The sequence below is a fragment of the Schistocerca piceifrons genome, chromosome 1, assembly GCF_021461385.2.
Source record: "Schistocerca piceifrons isolate TAMUIC-IGC-003096 chromosome 1, iqSchPice1.1, whole genome shotgun sequence".
Classification (NCBI taxonomy): Eukaryota; Metazoa; Arthropoda; class Insecta; order Orthoptera; family Acrididae; genus Schistocerca; species Schistocerca piceifrons.
In genome coordinates this window covers 413,235,552-413,263,112 of record NC_060138.1, presented here as the reverse complement: position 1 = coordinate 413,263,112, position 27,561 = coordinate 413,235,552, and positions in this window count along the sequence as shown.

Here is a 27,561-nt window from a genome sequence, read left to right as displayed (position 1 = left end):
ATCCCATAATGTTCACATAAATATCCTGATCCGTTCTCACCGAAATCAGCATGAGTATGTTGTGACAAAATAGGTTGACTCTCGCCCTTCTATTTTGTACGGACTCTTTTCTCTTGTACTAAGGTCTGTGTAAACTTTTTGCTATTTTTTTTCAAAATTCCGACGTTAATGTTCCTAAATTTATCTCACGTTATCCAAATTATTGGAACTGTAGAAACAAATCCCCACCATGAAACTTCCTTATTCAGATCATTCAGTTTCTTGCCCTGGTTGCAATGACCTAATTACTTTCATGAGGTTATTGCCATCAAAAGTAGTTGCCATTACGAAATTTTGTACATCTAGCCAAACGAAAAATCTAATGACCTGCCGCGCGGTCTGGGACGCGTTGTCGCGGTCCGTGCGGCTCCCCCCGTCGGGGGTTCGAGACCTCCGTCGGGCATCGGTGTGTGTGTGTTGTCCATAACGTAAGTCAATTTAAGTTAGATTAAGTAGTGTGTAGGCTTAGGCACCTATGATCTAAGTGGTTTGGTCTCATAAGATCTTACCACAATTTTCCAAAAAAATTTTCTAATGACCTAATGGGTGAATTCGAACGAGAAGACCACTTCCAAATGAGAGACCGCTTTTTCCTATTTTCAGTAACTTCTTTACATTAACCAAAACTTAATTAATTTGAAAGATACTGATCATTGAAGATTTCGCCTGATCCAAACCTTTAGTGCCGACTATAGCAAAACCACTGTAAATTTGCATATGTTGATATGCCTTTAATCGATTGATTATTCTGAATCAGTTGACACCAGTGTTAATAAGCAAGCATCCCTAAATAAAAATTATATTTTGTACAGCTAAATTTTAACATAGGCTGAAACCGCAAAGAAACTGGTATACGCATGCGTATCCAAATACAACAGAGATTTGTAGATTTGTAAACAGGAAGAATCGACGCTGCGCTCGGCAACGTCTGTACAAGGCAACAAGTATCTGGTGCAGTTATTAGATGAGTTACGGCTGCTACAATGGCAGGTTAACAAGATTTGAGTTTGAACGTCGTGTTAGAGTCGGCGCACGAGCGAAGGGACACAGCATCTCCAAGGTAGCGATGAAGTGAGGATTTTCCCCTACGACCATTTCACGAGTGTACCGTGAATATCAGGTACCCTGTAAAACATCAAATTTCCGCCATCGCTGCGGCCTGAAAAAGGCCCTACAAGAACGGAACCAACGACGACTGAGGAGATTCGTTCAACGTGACAGAATTGCAGCCCTTCCGCAAATTGCTGTAGATTTCAATTCTGGGCCATCAACAAGTGTCACCGTACCATTGAACAAAACATCATCCATATGGGCTCTCGGGTCCGAAAGCCCACTGGGGTACCGTTGATCGCTGCACGACACAGTCCGTCAACACCGACATTGGACTGTTAATGACTGGAAACATGTTGCCCGGTTGGACTCGTTTCAAATTGTATTGAGCGGATGGACGTGCACAGGTATGGAGTCAAGCTCATAAATCTATTGACCCTGCATGTCAGTAGGGGACTGTTAGAGCTGGTCAAGGCTCTGTAGTGTTGTGGGGTGTGTGCAGTTGGAGTGATGTGGGACACCTGATGCGTCTAGAAACGATTCGGACTGGTGGCACGTACGTAAACATCATATCTGATCATCTGCATCCATTCATATCCATTGTGCATTCCGATGGACTCGGGCGATTCCAGTAGGACAATGCGACGCCCCACGCGTTTAAAATTGCTACAGAGTGGCTCCAGGAACACTCTTCTGTGTTCAAACACTTCCGCTGGCTACCAACCTCCCAGACATTAACATTACTGAGCATATCTGAGATGCCTTACAACGTTCCTGCCACGTCGTATTGCAGTAGTTCTGCGTGTTCGTTGGGGAGAGGGGGGGGGGGCTGCATGATAATAGGCAGGTCTACCTATTTCTTTGGCTCTTCAGTTTACAAGATGAATTCCATGGCCTCAATCCAGGGTCTCCCAATTGTGTTTGCATATATTTGTACTGCGTATTTTAATAGATGCTGCTCAAGAGAAATAGAATAAATACAAATTCCAATAATAATCTCGTCAACCAGTGAAAGGCAAACATTCTTACCTATACAATTTATAAACTACTATAAGTTAAAGAAGATGGACAATATCGTACAGCACTTCTATGTAAGGCCAAGGCTCGCACAATTTTCAGCAATCGTATTGTATTTGTTGCTCAGAATCATCACCGGCTGCACACGAGGCTGGTCTTGCCCAATTTTTTGTTGTATTTGGCTTCTGGACACATTAGTTCTAAAATTTAGACTCGTTTCGTCAAGACTGAGTGGGTACACTTTACAGACAAGAGCTGTATCCGTTAAAACGTGTGGTTTCCGTTTAGCTGAGGCATGTTGGCGTTTATAAGGACCTTTGTGTGGTGGTACTATGTGCTATTTTACTCTCTGACGAGATAAGAAGTATTAAGCACTGCATATATCCGAACTAAGTAACTGTCTGTAAGCATTAGAGACTGTAAGAGACCTTGTCATCAGCGGTGTCATCTAAAGAACACAATTAAAGATTGCTGAACCTCAAATTTAAAACTTGTAAAAGAAGCATCTGACTATTCATTTTAAGGATACATCCAACAGCAATAGTATTGGGAGGTGGTAATCCAGATAGACTGCACAGCTGTCATGGATTATTCCGTAGTGGTAGTTTTACTTACATGACAAAGTCATCGTACGAAAAGTATCCCATAATATCGCGGAACAAACTTCGATCTAAGCTACATTCTCTACACATTACGGGCTGAACGCCTAATTGGTCCGACGAAGCAGTCGATGCGCTCAATCATTTGAAAAGACACAAAATTCCGACTCGTTGGACCACGCTAGTCGCTTGCAGCCAGCTGCTGTTCCATTTCTACGCTGTTTGGGTCACTGAAAACGTGCAGCTCTACACTCTCTGGTCCGAAGTATCCGGACATCTTTTAGTGGACATTAACAGATGCTGTGTGCACCCTTCGCCTTTATGACGTCTTGAACCTGCTGGGAACATTTTCAATAAGATGTGTGAATGTCTGTGGAGGATTGGCAGCCCATTGTTGCTCTAGAGCCGAGACCAGAGAAGATGGCGATATTGGACACAGGAGCTCATCCGAAAGGTGACTCATTAGGTTCACTTCGGTACTCTCGGCAGACCAGTACATTTCACGAACGTTGTTGCCCACAAATCATTGCCTCAAGTACGCTGTTTTACGTCTGCGTGCACTGTAATGCTGATCCAAACAATCATCGTCTCTGAACTGTTCTCTAGTGCACGCAGTACACTGTGTTATAAAATTTGTTCACGTCCTTCTGCTTTTAGCTTTTTCTTCAGTGCAATAAGGGGACCACACGCTAACCTCGAGAAACATCCACATTCCGTAATTCCACCTCCTCCGCCCTCACGGTGGGCGCTACATAGGAAGGCGAGGTAACGCTCTCCAAGCATCCAATAAACCCAGAGTGTTACATCGGTTTGCCAAAACGTACAGCCTGGTTCGTTAGTCCATATCTTTCGTTTCCAGTCGTCCAGCGTCCGATCGCATCTTTCTTTAAACCACTCCTAGAATTGCTTTGCACTGACTACAGAAATACTTGATTTATGAGGAGCAGCTCGATCATTGTACCCAATTATTTTTAACTCCACACGCACAGTCATTGTGCTATGTGGACTGCTGGTAGCATTTTAGACCTCAAGAGTCGTCCTTGTTTCGTTCGGCATATTGCAACCATCCCTAGCAATGCTCGAGCGTCCATGTCGTCCAGTACCTGAGGCCTGCCTGATCTTAGCTGTGTTTATTCGGTCGCGGTTCCATTTCACATTCACATCCCCAACAGCCGACTTCGGCTGCTCTAGAAGGGTTGAAATATTTCTGATGGATCTGTTACTCAGCTGACATCCAATGTTAAGTCCACGTTCGCGGGGCTCTCCTGATTGACTCATTCTGCTTATTTACTGCCAACACAGTGCTCCCCGCTTCCTTTTATACTAGCAGGTCCACCTCTCATGCCATTTAGTGGTCAGTTCCCAATTACACAGAGCTGCCCGGATAGATTTGATCAGACAGTGTGTGGACTTCTGTGAGAAGTATCTTTTTTGGACGTATTGAAATGAGGTTATAAAATGAATGTCAACAAAATCAAAACAGGGTTAATCTATTTAAATCGCGTAATGCTGAGAGAATTAGATTAGGAAATGAGCGACTAAAAGTAATCGAAAAATACTGATCTTTCCTCAGCAAAGCAACTGTCGATAACCGAAATACAGAGGATATAAAATGGAGAATGGCAATAGGGAGAAAGTCATTACTGAAAGAGAGAAAAAACTATTAACGCTGATTATAAATTTAAGTGTTAGGAAATCTTTTCTGAAGGTATTTGTATGGATTGCAGCCTGGTATGGAAGTGAGACATCTACGATAAGCAGTTAAAGTAAGTAGAGAATAGAATCTTTTTAAACGTGATGCACGAAGAACTTTAAGTATTAGATGTATGGATCGAATTACTAATGAGAATCCAATAAATCGATTTGGGGAAAAAAGAAATTTGCAGCACAACTGATTAAAAGGAGGGACCAGTCAGTAGGACACATTGTGAACCATCAAGAAACATTCCATTTTGTAATGTAAGGAAGGGCGAGGAGAAAAATTGTAGAAGGAAACCAGTAAGCCGGTTAAAATGAATTAGGTTACAGAACTTGTTTAGTGATGAAGAGACTTGCACAATACAGACCAGCGTGGACGGCTGCAGAACTCCAATCTTTATACTGAAGACAATAACTAAAAGAACAACATTAGTACATTAAGACATAGAGTAGCATGTCATGATGCAGACTTTATTGCTCTTATTTCTCACTAACATTTTTTCTTTGGATTTAATCTTTTCATCCTTGACCCATATCTGTACGCATGACTAGTTTCATCCAAATCGACCAATTCGGTATCAGCGAACGAGTGGTTTGGTAGACATGTGTTCATCCGTCCGTCGAAAAATATTGTCTATCAAACGAAAGAGAAATAGATGCCAGAATATAGATATCGTGGCTTGGGATTCGTTAGCTTTTCAAATAGCTCTCTAAATATCCCTTTTTTTGTGTGGGGGGGGGGGGGGGAAGAGAGGCTGAGCAGCAGTTCCACCATTTTTGTTCTCCGGCGGAATGGAAGAACATATCTGCACTAATTTTTCACCAACAGCCATGAGTTGAACAGTTTTGTGCGAACATGTTACAGCGTGTGCATGTAGTTCATTTTGCTTGGTTATAAGTAACACATTTGAAATTATGTTCGAATATTATTTGCTTTATTCATGTCAATTCATGTGGAAAGTTTGGTCCGTTCTTTGATGTAGATAAGAGACTAAAAGGAAAAGTAAATAAATAGCGTAGTTCAGGGTCATCCAGGTGTAATTGAAATAAGGACTCTCGCCAATGTGATCAGTATCGCTAAGACCGTCGGAATTAATCTAGTGCCAATTCTAATAAAAGAAAATGGTCTTCTTTGCGCTCCACGACTTGGGTTGGTGGTTTTGTCTATTCTCCTTTTAGTGTGAGAAAATTAAGGATTATGTTGGGAAAATGTAGAAGACCGTAGTGCAAACAATTCTGATATAAAATTGTAATTTTGAGTATAAGCATTACAGGCAGTATTCATCTGACAACAGAATGCCTGACACGAATTGCCGCAAACTGTTTATTACGTGGGAAATTGCAGTTACGTTTTATTATGGGCTGCAGTAAACTTAGCACACTGAGAACAGCAGGACAACTTGTTGCGTGGCCCGCCAGTACACGGAACGTTACTTATGTTAGTAAGTGTATGTAGTATGCTGCCAATTACGTTGACATAGCTAGGATTTCCATTTAATTCAACCTGTAGTAGCAACAGATCATTAATACTTTGCCCGCATCTCGTGGTCGTGCGGTAGCGTTCTCGCTTCCCACGCCCGGGTTCCCGGGTTCGATTCCCGGCAAGGTCAGGGATTTTCTCTGCCTCGTGATGGCTGGGTGTTGTGTGCTGTCCTTAGGTTAGTTAGGTTTAAGTAGTTCTAAGTTCTAGGGGACTGATGACCATAGATGTTAAGTCTCATAGTGCTCAGAGCCATTTGAACCATTAATACTTTACAACTAGGTTGGGATGGTGCTTGCAGTACGACATTAACTCCTTGAAATGTTCAAGAATAAGTCATTGTGGAAGTTTCAGTTAGCTTGATATTTGTTATTAAAACCATGTTGTGACGAATGGTAATTCTTTTGAGGCCGACAAAATATTTTTTGATGAAATCATCTACTTTCTTAGTTTGACGACACATTTTACCGAACATTTTAGATACAGAAATGACTACAATTTCCACCTGGACTATTACGTAATTTATGGCTTCCATACATTTCCAAATTACGATTTGTCATAAGTAAATCCGTTGTCATTTCTTGGATACTGAAATATTTCTGAGAATAGAATGCTCGCAATCACATTTTCTTCTTCTTTATTCTTTTGGCTCAATTCAGAAGCGCGTTTAAGCTTGTTTGTTTTCTACATGACTTCTGCTCTCTTATCCACCCAAAATCTGTTCATGAATTCTCCCGCTCTTCGCACCGTCTCTTGCCAGTTTTCTTTTTGAATGATCCGTGAATCTGTGCTTCGGTACTAACTTTCCAAAGGTTAGATGACTTACAGTGATTCTAGAGTGATGTTCACGTCTTGTAAATCGTCTCTAGTCTCTTCTAACTAATTGATTTTGTCCTTCTTCCAATTAGTAATGTTAAGTAGACTTTTGATGAGTCTATTTTGGTCCATTCTTTAGTTATGGCCATAAAAATTGAAGCGCCTCTTGGGTGCCTTGTCGCTGAACATATCTATATGCCGTTATTAAATGGACTATTTATTATTTGTTTCTTAAATGCTCTACAGCTTTTAATGTCACACAGGCACAGGCCTGCCATCACTCAAATTGCTGGTCCCGTACAAAGTATTCTAAAATCTCGGACATTTGCGTTTAATCGCATTCTTTTCTCGGTCGCATATAGTCTGTCAACGATAAGTTCGCCAATACAAATAAAACTATCACTAGTTAAAATGTATGAATAAAATATAACTGATTTCAGTCGGTGTACCGCCGTAACGAGAAGTTATGTTCGCAGAGCGGATGTGTGGAGAGAAACTTGCGCCGCGCCACTGGATTGCCTCCGTACAACTGACTGGCGGGCGGGGTGGTGACTAGGTGCTTCCGATATTAGATTGCTGCCAAGTTCTCGTTGTTCTCAATAAAGAACTATGGAAAATATGTGTACAGAAGAGTGTCTAAACGTGCTTGCTGCTAGTTTTTTTTAATAAAACGAACGAAACTATGACAGTCCTCTCTCACGTTCTAAGGTTAGTGAATTTTAACTAAGATTTATTCAGATCTTTTATCTCCAATCCAGAAACAAAAACCGGGGCCTGGTTTGCCATGGATAGTTATGTAACTCTCACCCCCATCCGCACAGGGCGCCCCCTAACGTCCTCATGAAACCTGGGCTTATGGAGCAGGAATAGCCTTGCAGAACACTAAGGCAAGCCCCGGATTCGATATCCGCTGTTAATACGACGCAATGATTAATCTAAAAATTCTCTTTGTGCAGGTCTTGGTGCAAGCATCAGTAGGGAATGTGAGGTTACTGTCTAGGTTGTGTACATTTGTAGGATCGCTGTCGCGCCTAAGGAAGTCCTGTTGATGTTTAACTATTCATCTTCATGTATAGTGTTAGTGAGGAAAGATACTCGATATATGATACGCAGCGTTCTTTTATGCTGCATTGTCAAAAAAGTTCATTGCTTGTGAAGTCGACGTTGCTTGGATGCACTGTCGCTCGTCATTCAAGCAGCAGCCATCAGTTGAAACGCAGATTCTTACGCTTCAGTTAAACTTATCACAACAGACAACAAAATTTGCAGAATCAGTGACGTTACCCGCAATAATAAGGAAACTGTTTCGAAGCTACAGTATTTACGGAACTTTAGATATTAATACAACTTTAATCGCCGGATTCTTGACCCGGGATAGTTTAACATTCTCAAGAGAAGGAACTGACTGTTGAATTTGCAGAAGTTCAGCCTTACCGCTGTACGCAAACAGTGACATTCGAAAGCAATGTGAACAATTTCAGAGTTATGTAGGACATTTATATTCAGAATAAGTGAGACTTTTATTACAATTGCAAAAGACTATTTGTAACCTACATTACCTATAAAGCTGCACGTTGGAATAGTGGCCTAAAAATAAAAAATTCAATGGCAATTTTTTTTCAATGTCCAATTGGTCGTGAAGTGGAACCCACAGTGGAAATCAAAAATATTTTATTTAAATCATTTAACTACACCTTCCAGCTACTTCTCTACATAGTCGCCGCTCCTGTTTAGAATATGCCTGTAGCGTATTCCAATACCCTCGTGATAGAATGCAGTCGGCTGTACTTCCCGCCAATTCTCCACGCTGGTCTCCATCTCGTTGTTTGTGCCAAAACGGTATCCTCATAGCCAGCAGTTCATGTGAGCAAAGAGGTGAAAATCAGAGGTAGCCAACTGACACACACTTCCTTCCCGAACGCCTGCATTGTGAACGTCTGTACTTCCTACTTCGAAGTTCCAGCACCATTGGTGTACTTTGGTGTCATGCATGACAGTTACATTGTGTGGGCTCCATGAAATCAGGCGGAACCCCTCAGCATGAAGACAATACTCACTTCACTATAGGCGGGACACTTCATTGTTCTAAAGATCTTCACGTGCTTACTGTGCATGCAGAACTGAAAAGTGTGATGTGACTCGATAGATGGGAATAATAGGGACACTGTACAACAGTCCGATACAGAGCGTCGTCAGACTTTCAGTATGGTTTCAATTTCGCGACCGATTGGACCCTAAAAAATAACAGCTCTGGTACAACATATATGGATTCAGATAGCAATGATATGCAGAGGCAATGTTTGTCTTCTACCTGGTGTACAGTACAGCTGACAATTCCTTTCACAGTAGGGCTAGGCAAATGTCGAATTCGGATGAATCCAACGCAATAGAGCGATGTTGTACTCAGAGCCCAGCGGCAATGATGGGTAGAGGACGGTGGCTTAGCATAGACGGCGATCATTCGTTTGAGGTGGCCATCCAAACAGAATTACCATCTTGCGTCCGTTACATTTTCTCTTTACGGGAATTAGAGCAGCGTTTACCTGAAGGTATTTACTGCAGCATGCAGTGTATAGCCACTGTTTATTTAATAATTCAATGTGTTTAGTGTTTTAGTGAGTGCGAATTTTCCTTTGTGTCTCAAGTCGTCTGCATGTGACCTTACTGCCTATGCAGCAAGATCAAAAGCTGCTACCAGCGGCCGTTGTTGTCGATGCACCGTCCACTCTGGCATATTATTATCGGATCCCCTTGATTGTGTGAAAAATTTCCCGTACACAGTGCTTAAACCTCTCCAAGACTTCCATTTTACTTGCAGTCTCATATAGGTATCGAACTGGAAATTCCAGTTTAAGACGATGTTTCAACATTTTGTATTTTGTCTTCAATCTTCTTGTGTGGTTTTGCCTCTGTTCCTTACACATTATATTACAGATTAGGTGTTATCTATTGCTGATAGCCAAGTAGTGGTGTTGTCATGCTTTCTTTCTTCCGATCTTGCTTTCTTCTTCCCTTTTTTTTCTTTTTTTTTTTACTGTCACACCATAGTAGTCCCGAATGTGTTATGGCCGTAGTAAACTTAGACGCCTTGTTGCCCAGGATTCTTCTACCAATAGACTGCTAGCTATGCAAGTACACACAGCAGATAATATTCCTTGTAGTCTCATGATATCGTTCTTTCAGTGGCGATACATCAGCCAGTAGATGCAATTCTCCTGTGGATAGTTCTGAGGACGTTTTAGAGCCAATCGCAGAGCCCTTATCTGAATTAGCTGCAGCCATCGGATGTGGGTATGGGGAAATATTACTGCATACTCTAGGAAAGGTCGCATTGGGCCCTTCTAGATAGCAAGACCGGTATTGGTGGGCACTGTAGAGGGCTGGTTGAGTGCTGGGTATAGGTCAATGAGAAGTGAAAGAGCCGTGCCATGTATTTATATGATCTGGTACGTGACACCCAAATCCCGTAACGATGATGGGCGACAGAGCTGGTGGTACCACACTGTTCGTAATGATGGCTCGCGTCTTGCTTTGGTTCAAAGATAGCCACCGTTTCATCGTCTAGACGCCGATTTTTCGCCCAGTCTTTTTGCAGTATATGTGAATCAAGGCTCTTGGTATACAAGGCCATGTCATCAGCGTATAAAGCCAGTTTAACATTTGGTGTTATTGGGATTTCTCCAGTATACAATGTATATAGGACTGGGCCAAGGACACCTCGTCGGCAGCACCTATATGAGAGGCACATGGATACAAGTAGTTGTGCAGAAGTCTCACGTGTTGTGTTGAAACTCGATGTCTTAGCACTGTAATAGTATTTCCTTGTGCCTCACAGCCTCGAACTCACTTCCACCTACTCAGTGGCTGCTTACATTGCCATCTTCGTAGTATCCCAGTCACAAGTGGCTAGCGATCTGCTAGTGGCAGAGCCGCTGAACCTACGGTGGTCATGGTCTCTTTCATCGATGTATGAAGAGGTACCAGTGGCGGATAAGACTAAAGTGACAAAAGTCATGGAGTATTGGAATACCCCCTAATACGGCATCGGATCTCGTTTCGCCCTGAGTAGTCCAGATATTTGACGTGTCAAGGACTCAACAGGTATATGGAAGTCCTTTGCACAAATATTGAGCCATGCTTCCTCTATAACCGTCCATAATGGCGAAAGTGTTGCCGGTGCAGGATTTTGTACCCGATTATGTCCTGTAAATGTTCATCTCGGGCTCTATTGGTGGCCAAATTATTCGCTAGATTTATGAAGGATGTTCTTCAAACCAATCGGGAACAATTGTGGCATAGTGACATGACACATTGTCATCCATACAAATTCCATCCTTGTTTGTGAGCATGCAGTCCATGAATGGCTGCGAAAAGTCTCCAAGCAGCCAAATAGAACTGAGACATTTTTCTACAAGGGAATAGGGAAACAAACAGGAAGGACTGGACCCCTTTCGTTATCACTCGATTTATTCGACAATCATATAATCAAATTCCTTTAAAACAACAATATCTTATTCATGATTACTCTAAGTAATGAGAATAGTAAGGCACAAAATTTAGTGAATCTGCTACCAATGTCTTTTATGAAACAAAGTCTATCTGACATATAAGAAAATTTTTAAACCACTAACAATTATGCGTCTGACGGCTTAAATTAATACACAGTTGTATGTTGCTCTTCAGACAATAAATATAATAAATGTCCAAGTCAACATAATTAGCACCAGAATTAATTAGCGAGGAGTGACACCAGATTGCTCGAAGGCAGAACGAAAACTTAACTTGGAGGAGCCAAGGCGGAAGCCGGCAGTCCGTAGAAGAGCCGGTTCTCGAGCTGCGACGCGGAGTCATCTCCCGCTACCCAGGATTTCACAGCCCCGGTACCCATAGGTGGAAAGGTAGCGATTACTCCAAAAGACCAGCCAGCCATCTGTAACATTTAACAAGCGCACAGAACAGGTCCTCAGGGACAATGTAAACAACCACCAAAAGATATTAAATAAAAGGTTAAATTATTCACCAACAAAACGGCCCACTGCCTTTGCCCCACTACAAATGAACTGCACAGGCAAGGTACTATCAACAGCACAAATATTATCAATAACCTTAAAGAAATTGCCTACTCTTAAGAGTGAAAGGAAACTTACAGTTACTAGTAAGGTCAGCGGGTACTCCACCCTCAGTCACAACTAAACTACGTGAACTCTTGTTCCCCACTGTTCAGTAAAAACCGTACCGAGCACAATTCTGAAAATTTCAGTTTTACTGGGTTTCACTGCGCTACGGGTACCAAACACTCGAACGCAGTATATTTCATAAACGGGTTAGAGCCTTGCAGCCTATTACATCAAACAACAATTTCCCAAGAGCTGGAAGAGTCACGCTCGTGCATTATATTAATATTTAACACCTGTCTTAAACGCGACGAGCTCTTTATACGCACATCTTTACTTCCATGGTAACACCCATGCGCTTAGTTACCAGAAGTGAGGTAGCAGCCCTCAACACCTTCACACACATGCTCTAAGTACAATCTCAGTTAACTTTTCGCTGGACGTCCGATATGGCTGGCGTCGGGTACAGCAGGCAATAATAAGGCAGCAGACGACAGTAGACAGCCGTGCCCGGAACCAGCAGCACGCAACACAGGGCAGCAGCAAGCCTCCTTGCAGACGACAGGAAAGGCTCTCCACCAAACTGCCCCACACACGTGGTCGGTTCCCGCTCCGCTACATGCGCAATCCGGCCTCAATTAACATGGAACGCCAACCGACTTCGTTCTTCGCGAGATCCTCCAGTTAACTCCTCCGCGTCCGCAGCTCGTGGTCGTGCGGTAGCGTTCTCGCTTCCCACGCCCGGGTTCCCGGGTTCGATTCCCGGCGGGGTCAGGGATTTTCTCTGCCTCGTTATGACTGGGCGTTGTGTGCTGTCCTTAGGTTAGTTAGGTTTAAGTAGTTCTAAGTTCTAGGGGACTGATGACCATAGATGTTAAGTCCCATAGTGCTCAGAACCATTCGAACCATTTAACTCCTCCGGCTAAGATAAGACAGCCATGGCTCAGTGCGCGTCAAAAGCAAAAAGAAGAGCGCGAAGGCGAGGTACCTGCAAATACGCTGGCACGCTAGCAAAACGCCACGGCACGAGAACAGCTCCAGTCAATGATTGGTTCCATTGAGGCAGAGGATCCAGTTCATTTCACGTAAACACAGCCTATCGCTATCACATGACTTTTGTCACTCCACTGTATAACAAATAGTGACACTAGCCACGGGCATAAGTAAAACCACAGGTAGAGCGGTAGCTGTGGATGCATGTAAAAAGCAAAATAATAGTAGGCACACTTATCACGCGCGATACGAAGGCATTAGCAAGTACTTTACCCAGCCGTAGTGGAACATAGATCCTCCTCGATCAGGCTAGCGACGCGAACGCAACACGCGCCGCTGCTCCGCACGGGATGGACGGCCCGTAGGACTTGCCGCCATCGCTCAGGCCGTCGGCGAACCAGCAAGTGGCCGGTGGGGTCGACTGCACCGCCGTCCGCCTGCGGTGCTGCTGCAGATCGGGCCAATGGCCCGCGTCGCGCCGAGCCGGCGACCGAGTGGCTCGCAGCAGTTTGCCGGTAACAGCTTTACAATTTGTGTGTAATGGCGGCCCTTTGTCGCAGCGTGCCGCGGCCGGCCAACTCAATTTGCAGTCCCTCTCGCGCCCCTCTCTCGTTACTCAGCAGTCGCAGGCGGCCAGAGAGGGCCCGGGCGCTGCCGGCAACCGGCAGCGGCAGCCTAAGTGGGCCGCCACCGCCGCCGCCTCTCGGTTCTCCTCCAGAGAGCTCCTGACACGAAGAAACCGCGCCCGCGCTCGTCAGGGGCTCGGGGCAGCTCTCTCGGCCCCGGTGATCGGCGTGCGGATCGCTGCGAGGCGATCGGGTAGCTCCGAGTCGGCTTACGTCAGAGCGCGAATCGGATTACTCGGCCCCTTAGCGGACCCTTAGCGGCTTTAAGTCCTCTTAGTGACCGCAGCTGTACCTGTAGCTCAGACTCCGCAGACGGAGGCTCTAGAGGTCGCTCGTCCTGTTGCTTCTAGTGCCGGCGGGGACATTAACACCCACTCTATGAGACTTTCCTTTAAGTCTTCCGATTGACGATTCGTACGTTTTATCCTGTGTAGAATGTCTGTAAAGCCCGCTATCGTTTCAAAAAATCGTAACTAAGAACCTGTTGGAGACTGAGAGCCGTCGTTTATCATAAAACGTTTAGCAGCTCTCAAAATTTTCCTTTTTCCTTCGTGGCAGATTTGAACTGAAAAATAAAATGGTGACCTACCAGGAAACGGCACAACGAGTCATCTAGTATGCAAAATCCAAATTTCTGACAGTGGTGCTCTGCAATTATTGATGCTAGTGAGGAAAGGCACCACCGGCAAAAAAATCGTAATGAGTTGGAGCCGCGCGGGGTAGCCGCGCTGTCTAGGAGCATCTTGTCACGGTCCGTGCGGCTACCCCCGTCGGAGGTTCTAGTCCTCTCTCGGGCATGGATGTGTGTGTCGTCCTTAGCGTAAGTTAGTTTAAGTTAGATTAAGTAGTGTGTCAGCTTACGGACCGATGACCTGAGCAGTTTGGTCCCATAAGACCTCACCACAAATTAAAAAAAAAAAAAAATGTTGGAATTCCGTTTTCCTGGAGACATATAAGTCTCAACTTCGACAAGGATAAAAGATGAAACAATCAAATAAAATTTGTGCCCAGGTAGGATTTCCCCAGTATGTACAAAGCTAAGGAGCTATTTTAATATTGGAGAGCCTCAGCAATACTGACGATTTAAGGACGGGAAAATGGACTGAAGGTGTCAGTTATTGAGGTTTGTGTTAGTGTGGGCACCGGACTAGAGTAGTCCGCGCAACTATGTGAGCCACAGTGCCACGGTGCTGTAGTGGACAGCACATCTGCCTAAGTAAGCAGGAGACCCGGGTTCAAGCAAAGGCCGTGGCACAAATTTTATTTCATTCTTTCAGTTACTGTCCTTATCGAACATAATAAAGTGGTTCAAAATCCTTAGAGACAGCATTCGTCAAACAACTACCTCGAAGTGAATGTTCCCCTGTGTCTCAAGCTACTCTTGACAGAATGCAATGTGCTTTTCAGCGCAGCCGTCAGAAGTCAGTTCGTCTTGCATCATGAGACTTACGGGAAGCAAAATCAGCTGTTTGTAAAGCATTACATAATCAGTTACGCCTTTTGGCCTAAAAAGTGCAAATGGTCTTAGCACTGCAGCCAAACGATCGTCCTCTGCGGTATGCAAGAGTGTTTTCCGTGCTCGTCTCCTTGTTTGCTGACAGTGACTACCTTACGAAGTGCCTGTTTTCAGATGGAGCAACGTTCCACGTTTTCAGACATGTGAATAGCCACAATATTAGCGTTTGGGGATCCGAAAACCTACACAACACACGTGACTACATCCCTGGTGGACGGAAGCTTAGTGTTTGGTGTCGCCTAGTGCACGACATGGTGACAGACCCACTTTTCTTCGCAGAGGAAACCATAACAGGAAATGTTCATCGGAACATTCTCGAACAATTCCTGCTACCACAAATCGAAGAGCTGCAGCTGTCCATCATCTTCCAGCATTTTGGTACACCCGTCATTGGAAGGATGTGCTTGGTAACATATTTACTGGGAGGTGGATGGGTGGTCGTTGTACAGTCTCATGGGCCCTGTGCTCTCTCGATCTCAAGCCATTATACTTATTTTTCTAATGTTACGTCAAGCATCGCGTGTACACAACACCAGTGTTTGACATTGCTATCCTTCGAACACGTGTCAATGAAGCAGGCACACCGTTGATGCTGCAATGGCCCGTACATCGGCAGAACACGAACATCGCCTTGAAGTTCTTCGAGTGAGCACATAGAAGTTCTGGTTTGACAGAGAAGCTTTCGAGAACTGCTAAACGTTCTACACTAAATCACGACGTTCTACCGCTAACAGTTTCCAAATTACGATTTATTAAAATGATAGCGGGAGATTTTGAACACCTCGTATATTAAAGCAAACATACCCATGGTTAGATTACCAAGGAAACGAGTAGTCGCTACAGAAATTTATTCGCCGATTATGAAAATATTTTCTTGGTTTGCTCGACCATAAGGCTAAATGCGATTCTGCAGAAGTTACAGAAGGATGTGGTGTATATCGCTTCCCAACGATGCTCTGTTATTTTACTATAAATAATATGCTACAATTTGCAGATGAAAGACGTAACACCACCATTTCGTGAAAGGCTCAAGACACCGAAACGAGCTTTTCGGCAATAGTGACACATAATGCTGATGCGTGTTTAACACTCTTAACTATTGTAACAACCGAGATACTGAACCAATTTTTTTTACGGAACTAAATTGTTTTTGTAACAAAACTGGAGAGCACTTGAGATGAGTACTTGTTAATGATGACGTTTCAACGTCTCGAGGTGTGCTAAAACTGAAAGACAAGGCTTTCGTAATCGGTTATTGCTGTGCGGACGCCGCCAAAAGCGCTCTCATACTAGACTTGGTTGTCATATGCAGCCAGTATGTAGGCCGAGGCTACTAAGAGTAAACATATTTCCTCTTGTCTCTGCTTTATACGACACAGATACAGTTTCGGGAAAAAGCTAACTTCTAGAGCATTAAAAAGAGCTTAGGATAAGTACTTAAAATGTGTACATACATTCATGTGTAAGTGCACAACTTTTGTAGTAACTACGAGCTGCCGTGCTGAGAGCTCTACTTAGCGATATTTACATCGGAGTAGCTTATTTTGGCATCTTTGCCGTCTTAATTTAGTGCGTTTCGCGTTTTTCGTGAAAAGTATGAACGCTAACTTTAACAAGCGTAGTATCACAATACTCGTCTTTCCCAGTGCATTCGAATATCCTTATAAAAGAGTATCATTACATTACAAAAAAAAACAAGCTCTCGTATGGTTACAAGAATTTAGGGATTTAATCATATATCATATTTAGGTGTCTCTCTGTGTGCAAACCTATGGAGAAATCATCGATCCAAAATCTTTAACCGTCCACGAACTGAAAAAGAAGCATTACGCCTTAAACAACTCTTTTTGTACACAAGGTGATTCATCGGTGATGCTACAAAGTTTCAGGAATGAAGGACAATATTAACTCTGTCAATAAGAGGTAAGGGATCCTGAACCAGAAACGACCGAGTCGAACTTTATAAGTTCCTTGCTTCCCATGTTTTGAAAGGAGATATTATTGACGAAAACAAGAAAAAAAGTCCAGCAAACATGGAGTGTATACCTTGAAAGCCATGAGCACTTGTTCAGAAGGAGGGATGTGTTACACAGTAGTACAGATGAAGAAGTGCTCATAGCTCTTAAGATATGTATTTTAAGGCTCCTATTTACTAGACAATTTTTTTATTTTTTTTTTCGTACTACTTCTTTCCAAACTATGAAAAGCAAAGAGCTTGTAGTAGAAGAAGTCCATAGCCGGAGGTATCCGAGCAAATTTTTACTAACACTCGTAATATTAGACACGATCGTTTACGTACCAGGGTCCCTTTCTCAAACTGATGTATTTACCCCAGTCCAACATTCCTGAAAGTGTGTACATCATCACAGGATCACACTATACATTACACAAGCCGCAATGCTTTGAAGTCGGTTTTTCATTACACTAAGTGAAATTTTTCAGAATATTTCATTCCCATATTTGAAGTCATAGCGGACCTGGATCTGGAAGCGGTATTCCCTAATTTTTTTCTCTTTCCAATATTTAGTGGGTCTTAAATCTCAAAAACATTTAAGAGCTAGCCCCAGGAGCACTCGAAAGAGTATTCAAAATTACTTAGAATATTTTACTTGAGCCACTATTTAGAAAGTAATTAAGCAAAATTTTAAATTCAGAGTACTGTTTACTCAGGAACTCTTTTAGTATGCATAATCAGTAAGAAAATGGTTCCAGGATGAGATTTTCACTCTGCAGCGGAGTGTGCGCTGATATGAAACTTCCTGGCAGATTAAAACTGTGTGCCCGACCGAGACTCGAACTCGGGACCTTTGCCTTTCGCGGGCAAGTGCTCTACCAACTGAGCTACCGAAGCACGAATCACGTCCGGTCTCACAGTTTTACTTCTGCCAGTATCTCGTCTCCTACCTTCCAAACTTTACAGAAGCTCTCCTGCGAACCTAACGAGTAAAAAATAGGGGTTAACAATAAACAGAAAAAATAAAAGTAATGAGAAGCAACAGAAATGAGAACATTGACGAAGTTAAGGTCAGATTTGATGATCAAGATAAATATGGCGTTCCTGAGCAAAAGATGTTTCCTAATATCAAACATCAGCCTTAATTTGAGGAAATAATTTCTGAGAAATGTGTGGAAGTGATTCATGGATTGTAAGAAAACCGGAAAAAGAAAATGGTAGCATTTTAGGTGGAGTGATAGGAAATGAGATGGATCTCTGCAGAACAGACGAGGAGAGGAACGTATGGAAAAGAGACACGATGAGAGGACAGGTGTTAAAACACAGGGAACAAACTCCATGGTACTTGAGGAGCAATGGGAGAGTAAATACTGTAAAGGCAAATAGAGACTGGAACTCTTCTAAACTCATCAGGTAACTGACGACGCTTTTTGCAAGTGCTGCATCGTGATAAAGAGTGAAGAATTCGTGGTGGGCGTATAAAATCAGTCAGAATACTGCATAGATATCGCACCTAACTTAGCATGCAGTAACATTCTTACTACAGTTATTACTTACAATCATATATGATCATTATCTCACAGAGAATATTTGAGAAAGTTGCAGTGATAATAGTAACGTAATAATATATAAACTAGCTCTCCGTTTCGAACATTGTGTATTCCTTCAGTTTAACATGCACCAGACAAACTGTCAGGTAAGTTAAATTTAGTTTACTGCATCGAATCTAGACTGTTCGGTCAATGGGTAATTACTTTCCGTAAAAGAATTAGTTTTTTATGAAAGTCGTTTATTTGTGCTGAGTACTCAAGATTGTGTGCTTTCTTTCTCAGTTAATATATTTCCTGGTAATATTTCTGAGTGGCAAGACAGTACAGCTCCTGTATAATCATTGTTCACGATGTGGAATTACAGGAAACTTGTGTTTGTTTATTCATAAGTTGATGAGTTAGTGTACTGTATATGTTAATAAATTAATATGTATCTATACAGCTTTTAGCGTGATTAGGTACAAATTTTTAAATATATCCTATTTCGATGTTTACTCATTTGCAAATGGGATGGAGGACTTAATTTAGTGAATAATGGGATAGCGTGTAATATTAACAGTACAGGCTTCTCAGTAACGAGATCAATGATAATGTGGAAAGCTTCTGTAATCGCGTGTAACATTCCTCTGCAGAAAACCGCCAGTAAATTAATAAAAAACACACCTAAGTCCTTCGTTGAATCTCAAATAACTCTCTATAGAAATTTAATGAATAGACGGATGAAAATATTGAATTTGTATGAACAAGAATAATTTTAGTTACACTAAAAGTCTGCGAATTTTCTTGTTTGAAGCAAAAGTGTTCTCTGCATTATGAAGCATTAGCGCACGTAATGTAGCCAATGTTGGGGTCACTTGCGTACCGGTTTCTTCCACGAATATGAAGAACTGTAGCAGAATAGGTCAAATATCGTCCACACGTTCCGGGCTCTTGCAGCAAACATAATCAATATTTCTTACTTTTCTGACTTTAGTCAAATTAGTTGGCAATTACCATTCAGACGAAATGTAAATGAAGCAATAACATGAATGTAGATGCCGTGACAGCAAATATCAGGCATTAATTCTCCATTACGCAGGAAACAACAAACCCTCTCGTCTTCATAATCTTCACTTTTCTTGATAGGAAACTTCAGCTTCAACGTACAGGTGCATGATTGACTATCGTGCAGTGTTTCGAAGAAAGCAGTTTTTTCCTTCAGTAATTTATATTCAGGCTGATACTCAGTAACTTGTAAAAATCCTCGAAGCGACGTGAATGACGCCGACACAAGTATTTTAATATGAGACACATGGGGCCGCAAACGTCCAGAAATACCCCAAAAATGAATGACAAATATTGAACTTATGACGTCACCACATGACGTCCCTCATGACACGTGCAGCGGTTGAACCTATCGGTCAGTGGCACTTGATCATCCCAACCCAAGGATTCACATAGGTATGGCTTCTGTCCTAAGTGGACGACTTTATCTCGTGGGGCTCAGGGTTTGAATCTTGCGTGTGGCAGGCGTTGTTTTTTTGCGTTGAGTTACACATTTATCTGTTTACACTGAAGTAAGATTTATTAATTTATTTACCAGTTTCGCGATATCCTCTGGATAATTGCACAATACGGTACGGTACAACAGAAGCTTACCGTATTGTGTCGTAAGCAAATAGGTATAAGCTTGCGAACTTAACTGCTACCAGAAAGTGACCAAAGTGTTCCTTACTAAATAATGTCTGTCGACAAGAAAATAAGGTAAAAACGAAAAGAAACACCAAACAATAACAGTTTTATAGCAGATCACGTTTACAAAAGGTGATCGAAAACAGTAGCCTAGTGAAGTGATGTGTTGCACTGCCATCTGTCGCTGCAAGTGCGGCGAGGTACGTCACCTGATGACATCACTGGTTTATCACTTGTCATCCATTCTTGAGATTTTCCATGTATGTCGCTTCTGAGGTTTTTAAACGTTAGTAAGAATCACTCTGTACAGAAGCATTAACAGTGATTCTCCTCACATATATCTGATTGTGTTTAATGACACAGTTGTACTTACGACAATGATACAATAATTATAGAAATGATCCATTTTGATAAACATTTGCTTGAATTATAACTTGTGTATCTCTTCCGCTACCAGCACTTTCATTTGTTTTATGTTTTATTTAACGTAATTTAACGCCTTTAGAGCATGCTTGGCTAATATTCAGGCGTTTATACGTACACAAAATTGTTATTTAAAAACAAAATGTCTTAAGCTAACATCGGAATTTTTGTTTATTGTTCGCCGATGGTGTAGATGTTGGAATATTTAGAGGGAGGGGACCAGTTGTTGGCCAGACACTGATGTCCAGTTATGTCTTCTGTTGGTGTGGAACTGTGCCTCTTTACTTATTGTAAGTGACATCACAGAAAGTGTGAGTTTGATAGTTTTTCATCAATTCTCATGATGTGAAAATCGTGTGATACTTTTTTTTTATTTGACAGTTGTTCACTTACGAATCTGCCGCCCCTAAGCTACTTTGGGTCACCGGTACACGGCCACAGCTGTTGCAAGACATTACACTTTCGCACTGCTTATTTTGGCAGAGTTCTTCAACTTATTTCCTGCAAAATTTTCCTTACACACGAGTACATATAAGCACTATACCCGGCAGTACTGTCAGTATCGCGAATATCGATGTAAAATGTGAGAGTCGATACTTATTCACATGCGGCAAGGCCGCTACATTGCAAAAAGTGTATAGTGTGTATAAGTATGCAAAATAATTGTTTCGCACCATAGCAACTGATGCAAAACTATCAGCATCTAACTAAGGCGTTGGTGTCAGTCATGATAAACAACGTGACGCAGCTCCATACCAGCAGAAGAGATCACTGGACATCACTCTCTGGCTAAGCTTGCCGCCTCCCACAAAATACCCTAACAGCCACACCAGCGGTAAACAACAAACATAAATTTCTCTGTTAACTTAGCTTAAGACATTTTACCTTCGTAACAATTTTCTGTATCTATAAACACCTGAAAATGAGCAGAACATAGTCGAAACGCATTTCAGTGTGTTAAATTAGGCATAAAACAAATAGAAGTGGGAGGTAGCAAAACATACAAATTCCATACAGTCACGGTACCTAAATGTGGCAAGTAGGGCTAGAAGTAATAAGCATTTGTTTGAGTTATATGTCATAGGTCACAGGTGCGATATTATTTGCCCAGAAATTAAGACAAGGGGAAATGTCTGATCAGATGTGACCATAGGCAGGAATTATGCTTTGAGGTCTATCTCAATTTTTCGTTATCATGTAAACGACCGTACTCGAGCAAGGCTGACCAGCGAAACTATTCTACACCATGTGACACTTTGTCCTAACCTCACCGAATAACGGAATTTTCGATCTAGAACGATGCAGATAGGAAATTAAGGAACTTCTTTCGAACAGCTGAACGTGCTGATCGTTCAGGTAGTGGCCACGCTGGGAGCAAAAAGTCCTGATATACCTAGGTGTGTTTCCGTCCTCTGTATGTTTCGTGAAATTCCAAGTTTTCCACTTGGGAGCCGTAACATTCCAAGATCAGAGGAAAAAAAATCAAACCGCACAAAATTAAAGTACCAAAAGCTGGTGTGAAAACATTTCCGGTTAATAAGAAACACTATGCAGAGAGACAATGGAGAGAATATGTGTGCAGATGTTCATGTTACACCTCTAACTCCTGTTTAGCATGAATAAGAATGTTGGGAACAGCAAGTGGGTAGCTACTGTGAAGATATGAAGCGAAGATATTCGGGAACGTCATTAGTGAACGACTAATACCACATACTTTCGCGAATACAACAGGTATCAGTCAGTACCACACTGGAGAGCCAAAGAAACTGGTACACCTGCCTAATATCATGTAGGGCCCCAGAAAGCACGCATAAGTGCCGCAACACGACGTGGCATGGACGCGACTAATGTCTCAAGTAGTGCTGGAGGGAAGTGACACCATGAATCCTGCAGGGCTGTCCATAGATCCGTAAGACTATGAAGAGTGGAGATCTCTTATGAGCAGCACATTGCAAGGCATCCCAGATACGCTCATTAATGGTCTTGTCTGAAAGGTTTGGCGGCCATCGGAAGTGTTTAAGCTCGGAAGATGATTTCTGGAAGTGTAGAGTGTCTCATTGTCCTACTGGAATTTCCCAAGTCCGTCGGAATGCGCAATGAACATGAATGGATGCAGGTGATTAGAGAGGATGCTTACGTACCTGTCACCTGTCAGAATCGTATCTGGACGTATCAGGGGTTCCATATCACATCAACTGCACAGACCCCACAGCATTACAGAACCTTCACCAGCTCTAACATTTCCCTATTGACATGCAGGGTCCATGGATTCATGAGGTTGTCTCCATACCCGCTCAATACAATTTTAAACGAGTCATCAACAGCCCAATGTCGGTGTTGAGGTGCCCAGGCAAGTCGTAAAGCTTTGCGTCGTGCAGTCATCAACGGTACCCCAGATGCTTTCGGCCCTGAAAGCCCATTTCCATGATGTTCCATTGAATAGTTCGCACGTTGACACTTCTTGATGGCCCAGCATTGAAATCTGCGGCAGTTTGCGAAAGGGTTGCATTTCTGTCACGTTGAACGATTCTCTTCAGACGTCTTCGGTCCCGTTCTTGCAGGATCTTTTTCCGGCCGCAGCGATGTCCGAGATTTGATGTTTTACCGGATTTCTGATATTCACGGGACACTCGTAAAATGATCTTCGGGAAAATCCCCACTTAATCGCTACCTCGGATATTCTGTGTCCGAGCTGGCCGCGGTGGCCGTGCGGTTCTAGGCGCTCCAGTCCGGAGCCGCGCTGTTGCTACGGTCGCAGGTTCGAATCCTGTCTCGGGCATGGGTGTATGTGATGTCCTTAGGTTAGTTAGGTTTAAGTAGTTCTAAGTTCTAGGGGACTGATGACCACAGCAGTTGAGTCCCATAGTGCTCAGAGCCATTTGAACCATTTTGTGTCCGATCTCTCGTGCGCCGACTACAACACCACGTTCAAACTCACTTAAATCTTGATAACCTGCGATAGTAGCAGCAGTAACTGATCTAACAACTGCATCAGACACTTGTTACCTCATAGAGGCGTTTCCGACCGCAGCGCCGTATTATGCCTGCTTACATATCTCTGTATTCCAGTTCCTTTGACTCTTTAGTGTAATTTGATAGCTGTATTAACTTAACGTTTCGATTTCTTTTAAGCTTGTTGGGAACATTTTGATATTTTCGTTGATAACAATACCTTGCCGTAAGATCACATTCTTTCATAATTTTGCCACAGGTTTTCCGTATCGACAGTGTTCGAAGAATTAGTAGGACATCAAATTAATCGAACTTGCGCATATGTAAAACTTCTCACCGTTAGAAAACTAAGAGAAAACCACATTCTAGTCTTAAAACTACCTACTATTCAATAAATGCTAATGGTTTTTTTCACGTTATTAGACTTGTCTCATTACCTGAAGAGTTGATGTCTTTTATTTCGTGCCACATATTCATATTATAAGTCTTCGTTTCTCTCGTATTAGGATCATAATTTCCATGACACAGAACTGTTACCTCAGCAGAGTCCTTTGGATGATCGTAATATTTATTTTTCCTTGTATCATATTATGGAACAAAATTCCAGATAGTACTCGCTTGTTTACCTAAGATGCATAGTTTGCATTTGAGAAATGTGTTCCAATTAACGCGAAGTGAATAATTGAATTGCCTAACATCTATAGCTAACAGGCGTGATAGCTGCACTGTAACTAATGATACTTTTATTTTGGAAAAAATTTGAAATATTGATTTATTTTAACTGCAACAGTCTTCTTCTGATCTGCTTGTTTATATTTCTAACACCCAGTATATTATGAAATATGCCTTCTCATAATCGCGTACAATGTCCTCAGTTCCTCTATATGAACTACTTTCATCATTGAAGGGAAGACTGGATGCTTGTAACCATTTATGACATCTGTAGCATGACTCGTAGACGCTGCATAGGAAGTATTTACAGTCTGAGCTTGTGAGTTACTGACGGAAAAAAAGTCGCAACACTAAAAAATAGAAAATGTGGAGTAACATAGTTTTGGAAATACATTTGTCTAGGTAACATATTTAAGTGATTAACACTGCAAGATCACAGGTTGATGTAAGCGCGAGATAAGCCATTGCAGATCTGAAATGATGGTACTTCAAAAACCGGTGTAACCGCCAGAACGTTAAATGCAAGCACGAAGTCATGCGTGCATAGTGTTGTGGGATGGAGTTCGATTCCTGTTGCACTTGGTCGGTTAATAGAGCGACGGTTAATGCTGGCTGTGAATGACGCTGGAATTGTCGTCCAGTGATGTCCCATATGTGGTCGACTGGAGGCAGTTCCGGTGATCGTGCAGACTAAGGAAACATGTCGACACTCTGTGGAGCAAGTTGGGTTCTAACAGCGGTATGTGGGCGAGCATTATTCTGTTGAACGCCCATTGGAATGCTGTCCATGAAGGGCAGCACAGCAGGGCGAATCACCAGGTTCACGTACAGATTTGCATTCAGGGTCGTGGGATAACGAGAATGTTACAAGAAATCGGACACCAGTTCAGAACTCCAGGTATGGGTCTAGTACGTGTAGCACACAAACAGTTTGGATAGAGGCCCTCGACTGGCCTCCTAACCAACACATGTCCATCACTGGCACTGTGTAAGAACCAGCTTTCATCAGAAAACACAACTCACATCCATCCTACCCTCCAGTAACCTTCCTCTTAAGATTATTGAAGTCGCAAAAGAGGGTGGTTTACTGTCAGCATTAGGAACGCTGCAGGGCATTTGGCTGGGAGCTGTCCTTGCAGTAACCAATTTGTAATAGTTTGTTTTGCCAACTGCTGCTCAAATTTCTGTAGCAGGTGCTATGCGATGCATCAGAGCCTTACGCCGAACACTATGGTCTCCCCCTCTCGGTATTGCCACGTGGCTATCCAGAGTCTGGTCTTCTTGCGACCGTACATTTCTGTGACCACCGCTGACAGCAGTCACGTACAGTAGCTTCATCCCTGTCAAGTCTTTCTACAGTATCGCAGAAGAAGCACCCTATTAAAAGATCTCGTCCAAACCCAGTGAGGTGTTGACAATGGCGTGTTTCTCAAGTTAAAGGCATATCGACTCAACACGACCACTCTTAGATGTAATTAATTCTCACGACCCTTACAGCATGTATTTAAAGCAAACCTGTTTTTCATCCTCATAGTGCAAACGAGTGGCTTAAAATATGAATATACATCGACTTTCAGATGTAGAAGCAGCTTTCGTTTACGTCGCAGTACTCCTTCTTTGTAATGCTTTTTTCCGTCGTTGTATTTCAACTCTTTATTTGGCAACGTTGCCCTCAAGCAACATGCAGATCACGCACTGTTTTCTGCAGCGTGTTTGAAGTTTCGTTTTTGTATGGGCAATGCTGATTGCAAGCACCGTTTAAGCTCTCTTATAAAGCGATATTCTGTTGCTTCCTGTGAAATTTTACGAATAGAGTTCAAGATTAGCAGATACCGTACCGTACGCATCTAATTTAGGCAACTTAATCTTTCCCTTCACAATATTTGTGTGTGTGCCAGTCAAGGCTATTAGATTGAGTCAAACGCTAGATCTATAATTTCTATAAAATTTTTTAGCTAATAATTTAGTATGTGGAGCACAAGAAGAAAATTGTTGCAAATCGTTTCTGTGATCGGCACGCGTGACCTGTGCTATATGCATTACAGACATGCTGCGGTAATATGCCATAAATATAAATCTTCCAACATACGATTGGAAATGAGGAAGATATTTTCCATGAGTAGTTAAAACATTTCACCAACTAGACACACGTTGAACTTAGATAACAGTACACGCCACCTCAATAAGAATATTTGTAAACATGGTGCCGGCCGAAGTGGCGGAGCGGTTCTAGGTGCTACAGTCTGGAACCGCGCGACCACTATGGTCGCAGGTTCGAATCCTGGCTCGGGCATGGATGTGTGTGATGTCCTTAGGTTAGTTAGGTTTAAGTAGTTCTAAGTTCTAGGGGACTGATGACCACAGCAGTTAAGTCCCATGGTGCTCAGAGCCATTTGAATTTTTGTAAAAATGGTGTTACAGATTTTACTTAATGGGCCTTCAGCTTGTACCAGTTCCAGCGGTAATAGCAGTATAGCTTAGTGCAACAGGTAAGAATTTTTAAATTTTTATTCCACATCCTGAAATAATCTTCTACAGAACTATGATCATTACAACCAAACGCTAGAAAACCGGTAGTGGGGCACGGGTTCTCGATTGGGAATATATTAGAGAGCATTACTCGTTCCAGCATTTGCCTTACAACCTGGGAAGCTTAATTGGGAATTCTGGAAGAGGGACAACGTAGTTCTCGAAACATCCTGTTGGGAAAACCAGAGAAGCTTTACGTACTGCGTGCCAAGTATGCTGCCACCGTCATATGTGCCACGTAGATACCATGAGCATAAATCGGGACACTTTAGAATGTGTGAAGAAATATGGACGTAATGTTACACTCGCTCAATAAGGAAGGGAAAAAGAACAGAAAATCGTTAAAATAAGAACTTACAGACATGCACCCTGCAGTACATTGCCAATTACACTGTGTGTTCACGGAGAAATGGTCAATACACAAATTTTTCTTGTTTTGTTCATTTTACTACGTCCCAAAATACGGAAAGAAAAGAGCTTGCAGCAGAAGTGATTTATTTCACAGTACTGAAGATGGAGCAGCACTCATAACTCTTAAGGTATGCGTTTTAGAATTCATGCGTTTTAGAGACCATTTTGCTTTGAATTATTGTCCCTGTTATATTCTTGAATATTGACCATTCCTCCTGGTACGCCGTGTATATGTAAATTTGGAAGGCTTCTGAATATTTTGGTAGAAACCAGGGCGCGAGAATGAATATCAGTATGTTTTCAGGACTATATGAAAAGTGGAAATGTCAAATGTTCTAAGTATATCTAAGGTCACATTCGTCAAGACAATAAAGAACACCATCCTTCTATATGTACTTAACTTATTTGCACTTGAAAAATTGAAAAGGTACTCTGATGCGGAATAATTATG